Below are 13,174 nucleotides of genomic sequence, written 5' to 3' on the forward strand. Positions count from 1 at the left end.
TCTCACTGCTCCCACACCACAAGAATCAATGCTAAACAGCGATTCCTGGTGGAAATGGGTGGAATTTACACTTATAAGGTATTTTCTCTTTCAGGGACTTGGCACCATGAATTTCAGTGCCAAGCCCTCAGCAGTTCTCCCCACAAAATCTTTTTAACCTGTTTCAGTGTGATACTGGTTGAGGGATCAATGTCGGAACAGATAGTGGAGAACTTTCCAAACCTTTTATGTCCACCTGACACAACAACCCCACCATGGCACCAGTCAAAATAGTGAAACTTCTTTTTACCCCCAAGAGGACCACAATCTTGTCAAAGAGTATCGTGGCTTGTGTGCCTCAGTGAACCAGAGATCTATGTTGGCTTACATCGGGGTCTTGTGCTTTAACTCTAGGTAGGGTCACCCATGCCAAACATGTTAAAGGATAGAGACTGAACAAAGAACGGTTCACCGTTCCTCCAGGTTTGGAGTTTCAGGTCAGGGTTAGTGAACCTGACTTATTATAAAGAAAATTGTAATTGTTACGAGATGCTCCCAACTGTGCCAGCTTCCAGGATTTAGACTCTCCAACTCTCTGGAGCACAGATAGCCGGTAGCAGCCCCTTTAAGGTTCAGGATGATCCCGCTAATTGATAATCATGTTTTGGGCACCAAGAATTGAGTATGAAAGAACACCTGAACTGATGTTCAGTGCTCAATGGTAAACCCTACTAGTGATATTGTCTAGCATTCGTTTTGTGCTCAGACCTGGATCCAGTTTGATACCGTGTCTCGATCTTTGTTTCGGATACTCCAGCATTTGGGTCCAAAGCATCTTCATCAAAGACTCTTGTCGCAATTACGGAAACAGCAATGAAGAATCCTTCTACATCTGAGTGTGATAGTGTTCCCTAGTCACCACCCGGGACTTGCATGGCTGACAGGAGTGAAAACAGAGAGGAAACTATGGGTATGGTGAAGGGAGCCATGAACTTTGCCAAGACCAAGACCAAAAATGTTTTTTGGAATTGTCAAACCATGTACAACACTGTCAAGCTAGCACAAATAACTACGGTAATGTGTCATTACAGCCAACGTACACTGGCATCAGTGAAAGCAGATGGTCAGGGTCTGGCAGACTAAAGGCAGCAGCTGGTGCAGCAGTTTTATATTCAGGAAGGGAAGATGGTCAACGTCATGATGGATTAGCTGTCATTTTGAAGAAAGGCATTGAGAAGTGCCCAGTGGAATGAAAACCAATCAACAGTCGGCTGGTGAGAGTCAGGCTGAGAGTGAAGCAAGTGAACATGACTGTGATCCAGTGTTATGCTCCAAATAACAATAGTGACATTGAAGAATAGGATATCTTCTACAAATGGTGGAGTTAGAGTTAACACCACGCCGTGACATAATCATCATCATTGGAGATCTAAATGGCAAAGTGGGAAATAACAACTCACACTTCATTAGGGCCATGGATACGCAAGGATATAGGATGATCAATAACAATGGTGTTAAGTCTGGTGGAATTCTGTGCCATGAACAATCTGGTCACAGGAGAGACCCTCTTTCCACACCATGAAATAAACAAACTGACATGGAGCTTACCCAATGGATGTGACAAGATCCAGATTGACCATTTGATGATAAATGGTATGTGGAGACGATCCTTGCAGGGTGTAAAGGTGAAGAGAGGAGCAGATACAGGAAGTAATCATCACCTTGCTGTAGCAGTGATGAAACTCATGCTGAGAAGCACTGGGACCACAGCACATGTACAAAGATGTTTTGATGTTGAGAAACTTAAGAACATCAGTGTGAGATCTGCCGTCACCATTCAGCTTAAGGAGGGCTTTCAGACATTGGCGGGGATGTGTCAGTGGACAAGATCAACACGATGTAGAAACAGATTGCATCAGTGTTCAACAAGAGCAGCGAGGCTTGTCTACATTACAGCGCTGGAAAAAATAACAAAGCATGGATACAGCAGGAAACATGGACAGACTTAGAAGAAAGATGGAAAATTAGGAAGAAAATGTTCAATGCAAAGTCAACACGAATTAAGGTGAAACTTTAATTGGCATTCACTGAAGCTAGCAAGAAAGTGAAGAGCTTCTAAGAGTGGATAAGAGAGTCTACATAGAAGACCTTGCACTGGCAGCCACAAGAGCGCCAGTCGATGTGATCAGGAAAATATATACAAGATTTCAAAACTGGTATGTGGAATGTTCCAAGCCAGATCCAGTAGCCCCATGAGAGGCAAGAAGGGTCTGCTTTTGACAAGAGAATGGAGCACGATGGACAGGGTATTTCAGAAATTTACTGAGTAGACGCAGAGGACCTCTGGAAGGCCCCCTGTTCAGATTAAGTCAAGCCACATCTCCGACAGGAAGCTGAGAAGGAAATATCCCAATATCACTGTCCAGTTTCACCCACCTGTCAAGAATGAGAATATGAAATGTGTTTCTAGTAAATCAACAGCTGCACACAGAGATCCTGTTCAAATTTATCCCGTGCACTGAGTGTCAGAAGGAGGTTGTTCAGCCCTTCCGTCTATTCCCTCCAAAGCTGACCTATGTCCGATCTCCATTTACCCTCCTTGGCTCATATTTTAATAATTGAACTCAAACAAAATTCTATTAATTTTGAAATTTCAACTGACACCTCCTCCCACCGCCCCTCACCCCAGTCTTGACCAGTTCCCAGGAAGAGATCCAGATTTCCAGTGCCCTGTATATCCTGAAGTAACAGATTCTTTGTGTTATTCTTCTGCACCATTCTTGAAAGTTTTTAAACTCCCCAATTACACTGGCCTTCAATTTTCCACACTTCGGGGAACAAGAGACCAGACCTAATATTCTATCCTAGTCCCACTAGCACTTCACTGGCCCTGGTCCACACAACCCCTTCTCCAAGGGGTGATGCCAAGAATCACAGCCAGTGCTTCAGATGTGGTCTAATTAGAACATAGAATACAGCACATTACAGGCCCTTCAGCCCACAATGTTGTGCCAACCCTTAAACCCTGCCTCCTATATAGCCCCCCACCTTAAATTCCACCACGCACCTGTCTAGTAGTCTCTTAAACTTCACGAATGTGCCTGCCTCCACCACTGACTCAGGCAGTGCATTCCACGCACCAACCACTCTCTGAGTAAAAAGCCTTCCCCCTTGAACTTCTCACCCCTTACCTTAAAGCCATGTCCTCTTGTATTGAGCAGTGGTGCCCTGGGGAAGAGGCGCTGGCTATCCACTCTATCTATTCCTCTTATTATCTTGTACACCTCTATCATGTCTCCTCTCATCCTCCTTCTCTCCAAAGAGTAAAGCCCTAGCTCCCTTAATCTCTGATCATATTGCATACTCTGTAAACCAGGCAGAATCCTGGTAAATCTCCTCTGTACCCTTTCCAATGCTCCCACATCCTTCCTATAGTGAGGTGACCAGAACTCCAATTGTGGCCTAACCAGAGTTTTATAGAGCTGCATCATTACATCGCGACTCTTAAACTCTATCCCTCGACTTATGAAAGCTAACATCCTATAAGCTTTCTTAACAACCCTATCTACCTGTGAGGCGACTTTCAGGGATCTGTGGACATGTACCCCCAGATCCCTCTGCTCCTCCACACTACCAAGTATCCTGCCATTTACTTTGTACTCTGCCTTGGAGTTCGTCCTTCCAAAGTATACCACCTCACACTTCCCCGGGTTGAACTCCATCTGCCACTTCTCAGCCCACTTCTGCATCCTATCAATGTCTGTCTGCAATCTTTGACAACCCTCTACACTATCTACAACACCACCAACCTTTCTGTCATTTGCAAACTTGCCAACCCACCCCTCCACCCCCACATCCAGGTCGTTAATAAAAACACGAAAAGTAGAGGTCCCAGAGCAGATCCTTGTCGGACACCACTAGTCACAATCCTCCAATCTGAATGTACTCCCTCCACCACAACCCTCTGCCTTCTGCAGGCAAGCCAATTCTGAATCCACCTGGCCAAACTTCCCTGGATCCCATGCCTCCTGACTTCCTGTACAAGCCTACCATGTGGAACCTTATCAAATGCCTTCCTAAAATCCATATAGATCACATCCCCTGCATTACCCTCATGTATATGCCTGGTCACCTCCCCAAAGAACTCCATCAGGACTGTTGGACATGATCTGCCCTTCACAAAGCCATGAAATCTCTACTCCACAGTAGTGTAATTTCCACCCCTCTGTATCCCTGTTTTCCCCATTAACTGCAGCACATTAAGACCTTTAGCTTAAATTCATCCTTAGGATTAATTAGAACCCAAACCTGCCAGTGGTCTCTCATCTTTCACATTCCCTCTCTGTCCGCTGGGATTGGTCATTCCCTTATGGAATCTGAGTCAGTCAGCTGACACAGCAGAAACAAGACCTGTCCAAACAACAACCTCTGTGACTGTGGGCAGTTTACCTCCTTATGTTTCTCACCACCCCTGAGTATTTTCATACGTACCTGCCTCGACCTAAAGAGAGTGGGAGAAGAACATGGTGAAGGAAAGGAAACTCAATAGATTTTGTTTCTCTCCCGTGACTCTGGTAGTACACAGAGTTAAATGAAACGTACAGCACAGCAGCAGATTCAGACCAATTATTTCATGCCATTGTTTATTTTCTGCAGGAACCTCCAGTCACTCCATCTTTGTGCATCTGGGTTAACTTCCTCTTCTGTTCCCTTTCACAACATTCACTTCTGTGGGAGAGATCTATATTCTCCCATCCTCTGGATGAATAATCCAAGTTGGATGATTAGTGATTATTTACAATAGTTTTAATCCCCCTGAAGACTTTCTCCTCCAACCTATCAGGTATTTTTCTCATCTGTGAGGTGGAAATATGCTTTACCCTTCAACCTTCTCATGACCCGCCTTTCCAGGGTGTATATGAGCATCTAAACCTCTCACATATTACTAATGAGTCCAACAATGTCCCCCTTTTTTCACAGGAAAGAGCCCAAAAGTCAAATCCAGTACATTCCAGCATCAAGGAGGCAGTGTCCCTGCTGGGAGAATTCCATGGGACTGGGTAAGAGGAGAGTACAGATTGCTTTTTGTCCAAGTTGAAGCACAGGTTTTCATGCCTGCATTAATCTGGGTGAAACTTCATGAACCCTCAGTTCTGGTTGCTCCATTGTAAGGATGTGGTGGATTTGGAGAGGATGTAAAAGATGTTCACAAGCATGTTGTCTGGATTAGAGAATATTAGCTGTAAGGAGAGGTTGAACAATCTTTGACTGTTTATTCTGGAGCGTAGGCTGAGAGGCAACCTGATAGAGGCTTATAAAAGTATGAGAGTTATTGACAGGGTCGACAGTCAGAGTCATTTTTCCAGGTTAAAATGTCATTTCCAAAAGGACAGAGATTTAAGGTGAGGGGTATAACATTCAAAGGAGATTTGTGGGTTGTATTTTTACACACAGAGTGATAGGTGCCTGGAATGCACTGGCAGGAGTGGGGTGAATCAGCATGATAGGACAGTTGAGATACATTTGAAAAAGCACATGACCATTCAGGATATGGAGGGATATGGATTCTATGCAGATAGTTCGGTTTAGATTAATTTGGCGTTGTGGTTGTCACAGTCATCATGGGCTGAAGGGCCTGTTCCTGTGCTCTGCTGTTCTGTGTTGTAGGTTTACTTGAAGCTCAGTAACATTTGTGATTAATAGCTGACAGATGTCTGAAACCCTGTGATAACATTAACACTCAGTCCTTACACTTCCTCTCAGGTTTCACAGGCAGGTTTAATTTGAGCAGGGGGCCCTCCCAGTGGAGCTGTGTTACTAAAAAGAATAAACACACTGCTTTACATATGGAAATACAATTCTAACGTTGTGCTTTGCACCAGCCTACGTTTATCACACAGAATGAGACAAAATGAATCGAAACCGAAGGGCAAAATATGCAGAGACAGCAAGACCCTCTCTTCATTACAGAGCATTTGTCTCGTGTCAGAAACAGGCTCACTGTAATGATGATTGACTGTTACTGATTGATTTATTGATTATGTTATGGGAATGAGCAGTTCAAATGTAGGTATACCTGCACTTTATGTTCTGAAGCAGTTGGGAAACTCCCACCAACAACTGAAAGTGTGTTTGCTCAGACTGAGCACAGAAGCTCATCCTGATGACTGTAGCTCAGGTGATCAGATGATTGTGAATTGGCAGCAATAAAGTGGAAAATAAGGAGAAACTAAAAGATGCCACGGACTGCCTTGTCAATGTTCCATCGATGGGCAGAATCTCGGTGTGACATGCTGGAGCTCACGTTTGTTGATGAGAATGAAGGCTGCCCGGTGAATCAACTTTAGACTGAAACAGCAACACAGACAACAATCTCCGTGGGAGCTGGGGGGGTGGGGGCGATGTTATCAGTGGCCTGGAAACTCTCAGGCCCTGAAGATCAGGGATAATCAACTTGCGTATTCAGAGAGAATCGATAATCTGTCATTGCAACATTGTCAGATAATGAGGTCTGCAATTATAGGTATCTATTAAACCTTTCTTTCTGTCATCTGGACAATAAAATGTGTAGTTTTATTCCTATAAGAGCCTTGGGCCAGTAGATTGCTATTTGATTTTTGTGATTACCTTGAATAAAATAACATCACCTGAATTGGATTTGTGTCTCTTTAAACTCTGATTGATAGATCTCACAATACCTGCAAATAACTGTCCTGAGGAGGGTAGTGTGATGGTACTACCTTATTATTTGGGGAATTTTGACCTTTCAGGTGTTGGATTGGACTGTATAATTGTTATTTGGCTTGTAGTTTAACTTTCTTATGTTTGTTTGTTTTTAAATAATTACCTACATAGATGTAACAGTGGGTTGCCATTCCATGCATCTCCTGGAAACTCCCAATTTCAGTGGCAGGTATCACATTGCTTGAATAGGGACTATCTCACTGATTAATTTAAGCAGTGGGATTTGAATGGAATGTCCGCTACCAGTTTTCAACAGTTATAAGCAATGGGTTTTAATGCCCCTTCTTGACCTCTGAAGAACTCTTCATCAGGACATCAGGACCCAACACAAGTTTAAGTTTTGATCAACAAATCCATCAGACAGGCTGGGGAATCCAGCATTTGGGGTGGCATGGTAGTGGTGAAGTATGTAAAAGGTTAACACCGTCAGTTAAGCATAGCAGGCTGTTTTCTCTGAAAGAACCGTTGATGATCGACAGATGTGCCATTCAATGCTGATCAATATTTCTTCTCGAAGTTAGCCAGCTGGTGTTTCAGGGTCCTTGTCCTTGTGCAATTATGTGCAGAGATAAGACCAGCCTGTTCTGTGTATGAGACCTTATGCCTATTCTGTAATTTGTCTTTCGGGAATGTCATGTAGTAGATAAGTTTGGCTCCAGCCTGTCTTGTGTGGGGGTATCTGAATGAATATACTCATGTTGTAAGGGGAATTGTGAGTTAGTTGGTGGACTGTTCCTGTTTGGGCGACTAACTGAGTAAGCCCTGGGTGCTTTGAATAAAGAATTTGTACTTATACTGTCTCTGAGTGACTTTATGCAGATTCCACTTCCACAGTAGTGTAGTGGTTAGCAGAATGCTTTCCAGTGCAGGTGACCTGGGGTTCAATTCCTGTCACTGCCTGTAAGGAATTTGTAATTTCTCCCCGAGAATGTGTGGGTTTCCACCGGGTACTCCAGTTTCCTCTCACAGTCCAAAGACAAACCGGTTGGTACTTTAATTAGTCATTGTAAATTGTCCTGTGATTAGACTAGGATTAAATCAGGATTCCTGGGCAGTGTGGCTCGAAGGGCCAGAAGGGCCTATTCCATGCTTTATGTCAGTAAATAAATGAATTAAATAATTTACATGGACTTTACTGACCTTTTGTCAGGAATTCATTCTGAAATGATTCGTGAGTTTCCTCTCACTCTCCTCCATATGGGAGTCCACTCTACTGTCAATTACTCTATCTGAGGAGCTTCCTTAACGAAGTCCACAGATTCATTCTAATGAATTTAAACCTGCAGTACTGTCTTTCTCTTCCTCTTTAATTTAAATCTATCTTATGGATGTCATTTCCATTCCCTTCACTCCTCCATCTCTCTATGTCTGATGTCTCATTGAGCCAGGAAATTGTGGTGCAAACCATTTCAGCACATCATCCCGTTGGACTGAGGCATTGCTTCCAGATTCCTCCTCTGACCAGACATTTCCTTACCTGCCATTCCCTCTCCTTCTATGATCTGACATCTGATTTATGCCCTGATGGGTCATCCCACACAGCAGTATCCAAAGAGGTGTACTTGTTGCTGAGGAGAATGGCTACAGCGGAACCTTGCAATGACTGCTGAATCCCCTTACCTCTTCTGTTGGTCACCCATCTACTGTGTGAAGCCCATACTCTGGGTGTGACCACCTCTTCAATAGTCTCATCTATAATGTCTTCAGCCTCCTGGATGATCCTGAGTACATCCAACTCCAGCTCCAGTGGAGTATTACACTGGGGTAAAGGAAATTACAGAGTCATGAGAGAGGAGTTAGCCAACGTTGAATGGAAGGGGACACTAACAGAGATGATGGCAGAGGAGCAATGACAAGTATTCTGGAGGCAGGATGACATTCCATGGCTGACAAGGGAAGTCAAAGACAAAGTATAAACAAAAGAAAGGGCCTATAATAGAGCAACAACTAGTGGGGAGTTAGAGGATTGGGATGCTTTTCAAAACCAACAGAAGGCAACTAAAAAAGCTGTAGGGAGAGAAGAGATGAAATATGAAGGTCAGCTCGCCAATAATATCAAAGGGGATACCAAAAGGTTTTTCAGATATATGAAGTGCAAAAGTGAGGCGAGAGTAGATATCGGACTGCTGGAAAATAACACTGGAGAGGTAGTAATGGGGGAACAAGGAAATGGTGGATGAATTGAATAGATATTTTCCATCAGTCTTCACTGTGGAACACGCTCACAGTTTGCCGGAGGTTTGAGAGTGTCACGGGGCATAAGGGAGAAGGTGCTTGGGAAGCTGAAAGGTCTGAAGGTAAATCAGCCACCTGGACTAGATGGACTACACCCTAGATTTCTGAAAGAGGCAGCTGAAGAGATTGTGGAGATATTAAGAATAAGTTTTCGAGAATCACTAGATTCTGACATGGTTCTAGAGGACTGGAAAGTTGAAAATGTCATTCCACTCTTCAACAAGGGAAAGAGGCAGAAGAAAGCATATTATAGATCAGTTAGCCTGACCTGAGTGACTGGGAAGCTGTTGGAGATGATTGTTGAGAATGAAGTTTCAGGGTCCTTGGAGTCACATGAGAATTAAACGGGAGGAGCAGATGGCAGCCCAGCGCAGCGCGCGCAGCTGTCTGGTGAAATGATATCGTATTTGTAAGTAGGATGCCGTGCACAATCCTGATTTGATGGAGACAGACGTTGGAAGGCACAGAGGAACATATGGAGAAATTTCTGAAATGCTCGGTTCGCTGCCGCTGCTACTGTGCGATCGAGAATCTCTGGAGGGAAGGCCCCAAAATCCCGGCTTTGCCTGCTGCTGGCGACCGTGGCTGGGGTCGAAGCGTTCGGCAGAGGTGGTGCTCGGTACTCGGTGTTGGAGGGCTGATCGGAGCTCGAAGTTTTCGGATGACTCAGAGTTGGACTGTGGTCAGGCATGGCAGGGAGAGTTTTCTTCCTTTTCCCATCTGTGTGAGATGTGGGACTTTCGAGAGACTTTGAACTTTTTTACTGTGGCATGGCCTGTTCTTCATCAAGTTATGGTCTTGTTGCACTGTTGTAACTATATGTTAAAATTATGTGGTTTTTGTTAGTTTTTCAGTCTTGGTCTGTCCTGTGTTTCTGTGATATCACACCGGAGGAATATTGTATCATTTCTTAATGCATGCATTACTAAATGACAATAAAAGAGGATTGCGTGTCCTCATGATCTAATCTAATCTAAATGGCCAAGTCAACATGGTTTCCTTCAGGGGAAATCTTGTCTGACAAACCCATTGGAATTCTTTGAGGAAATAACAAGCAGGATAGACAAAGGAGAGCTGGTGGATATTATGTGCTTGGATTTTTAAAAAGCCTTTGACAAGATGCCACACATGAGGATGCTTAACAAGATAAGAGCCCATGGTATTACAGGAAAGATACTAGCATGGATAGAGCATTGGCTGAATGGCAGGAGGGAAAGAGCAGGAATAAAGGGAACCTTTTCTGATTGGCTGCCGGTGACTAATGGTGTTCCACAGGGGTCAGTATTGGGACCGCTTCTTTTTACATTTGGATGACAGAATTGATGGCTTTTTGGTCAAGTTTGCGGACAATATGAAGAAAGGTGAAGGGGCAGGTGTTGTTGAGGAAGCAGGTAGGCTGCAGAAGGACTTAGATTAGTGAATGGACAAACAAATGTCAGATGGAATATACTGTTGGGAAGTGTATAGTCATGCACCTTGGTAGAAGGAATAAAAGCGTAAACTATTTTTAAACGGGGAGAATACCCAAAAATCCAAGATGCAAAGGGACTTAGGAGTTCTCGTGCAGAATTCCCTGAAGTTTAAATTGTAGCTCAGTGGTGAGGAAAACAAATGCAATGTTACCATTCATTTCAGAGGACTAGAATATAAAAACAAGGATGTAATTCTGGGTTTTTATAAGGCATTGGTGTAGTCTCACTCGGAGAGTTGAGAGCAGCTTTGGGCCCCTTATCTAAGTAAGGATGTGTTGACATTGGGCAGAGTTCAAAGGAGGTTCATGAAAATGACTCTGGGATTGAAAGGCTAATCATATTTGGAGCATTTGATCGCTCTGGGCCTGTACTTGCTGGAATTTAGAAGAATGAGGGGGATCTCATTGAAACCTATCGAATGTTGAAAGGCCTAGATAAGAATGCATGTGCAGAGAATGTTCCCCACGGTGGGGGAGTCTAGGACCAAAGGGCACAACTTCAGAATAGAGGGACGCCCTTTTAAAACAGAGATGAGGAACAATTTGTTTAGCCTAAGGGTGGTGAATCTGTAGAATTAGTTTTCACATGCAGTTATGGAGGCCAGGTCACTGAGTGTATTTAAAATGGAGGTTGATAAATTCTTGATAAGTCAGGGTGTAAAAGATTATGGGGAGAAGGTAAGAGAATGGGGTTGAGAGGGAAATGGATCAGCCATGATCAAGTAGCGGAACAGACCCAATCAGCTGAATGGCCAAGTTCTGCTCCAATATCTTATGGTCTATATGGTCACTGAAAGTGGAGTCACATGTAGACAGGGTGGTGAAGAAGACTGTTGGTATTGTGTGTAAAAATTGGGAGTACATGGTGGGATTGTACAAGGTGCTGGTGAGATTGCATATGGGGTATTGTGTTCAGTTTTTATTCGTCCTGCTGGTGAAAAGATGTTATTAATCTGGAAAGAGTGCAGAAAAGATTTACAGGGATGTTGCCATGACTGAGTTAAAGGGAGAAGCTGTCTAAACTAAGACTTTCCTTGGGGTGAATATACAGATTGCAGAACATATAATTTATTTACAGTTACTGAGGGGAGTCAAAATAACAGTGAGATGGATGTCTTTCTGCTACTGTACTTGATTATTAAATCTCTAGCAACCTCCAGCTTAGATCTGGTGAAAAGCTCTGGCTTGCAGGAGACCGAGTGGAGATTTTGTAGAGATGCAAAAAATGAAGAGGGCAATGGATAGGAAAAGTTCCCACAAAATGCTGTCAATGTGACGAGCTTGGATGGGCATCTTGGTCAGCATGGACGAGTTGGGCCGAAGGGCCTGTTTGCCTGATCCTTGACTCTCTGACTCTCCAAATGCAAGTGCAATTTACCGTGGGCAATTAACCTACCAACAATCCTGTAGGATGTGGAAGAAAGACATATTTCAATGTGACATATTCATCTGAAAAGCTCCGGCAGACTCAGGAACTCCCGATGGTCTGGAATCCTCCTGTGCACTGTTTTACCCACATCCTCCACACTCTCAGTCTGACTGATACACTGACACCCAGTGGCTGTCGGTCGGTATTACAACAATCAGTTTGACTGAAGCCTGAATATTTGGAGGTGTTCCTCTGACCCCCAGTGGTTACAGTTTATCACTGCAAGGTAACAAATGCTTCCCGTCAAATTGTCTTCAATCCAGACACAAGAGTCTGTAAATGCTGGGATCTGGAGCTACACACAATCTACTGGAGGAACTCAGCGGGTTGAGCAGCATCGGTGGACAGAAGCTGTGGAATCCCTGAATGAGGACAGTCCATGAGCATCTGGGTAACAACAGACAGAATGAAATTACCTAAGTAAAGAAAACCTGCTGATGTTGAAAATCAGAAGGAAAAACTCTTGGAAGCACTGGACAGGCAATATAGATTGTACATCAGTGGTGGCGGGAAAGAAATGGAGTGTTGGTGATTAGACTATATACATCTCCAAATATGCCAACTTATGTATGTCAGTCAATGATCATCAAAACAACTGTAAAATAGCAAAAGCAGAGTCCAATGAACAAGAGCTCAAATCAAGCTCTATTGAAGATACTGTATAAATGCAAATTATTGCAAGGTAATGATATATTAACAGAAAAAGCCAGCGAGGGAAAGCAGGGATTGTATAAAATGTCCCATCAGTGAGAAACTGATGAAAGAAAACCCTCTCCTTTCCCTGTCTGTCACTTTCAATGTGACAAATTCATCTGAAGAGCTCCTGTAGTCTCAGACCCTTCTGGCACAATGGAATCCTCCCGTGCACTGTTTCACCCACACCGTCCAGCAGTGTCTCTGTGCCTGACTGTTACACTGACACTCAAGAGACTATTACTGCAGCCAGTTTAACTGAAGGCTCAGGATCTGGAGGTGGTCCTCTGACCCCTAGTGGGTGTAGTTAGTATTGCAGGGTAACAAATTGTTTGAATCACGAGGAAATCTGCAGATGCTGAAATTTCAAGCAACACACATCAAAGTTGCTGGTGAACGCAGCAGGCCAGGCAGCATCTCCAGGAAGAGGTACAGCCGACGTTTCGGGCCGAGACCCTTTGTCAGGACTAACTGAAAGAACAGATAGTAAGAGATTTGAAAGTGGGAGGGGGAGATCCGAAATGAACTTCTCACCCTCTGAAACTTTTTGATGATTTTAAGTTCCCTGGCCCCCACCGCTTTATTTTCACCATGGATGTCCAGTCCCTATATACTTTCATCCC

Source organism: Mobula birostris, chromosome 10 (genome assembly GCF_030028105.1).
Source record: "Mobula birostris isolate sMobBir1 chromosome 10, sMobBir1.hap1, whole genome shotgun sequence".
NCBI lineage: Eukaryota > Metazoa > Chordata > Chondrichthyes > Myliobatiformes > Myliobatidae > Mobula > Mobula birostris.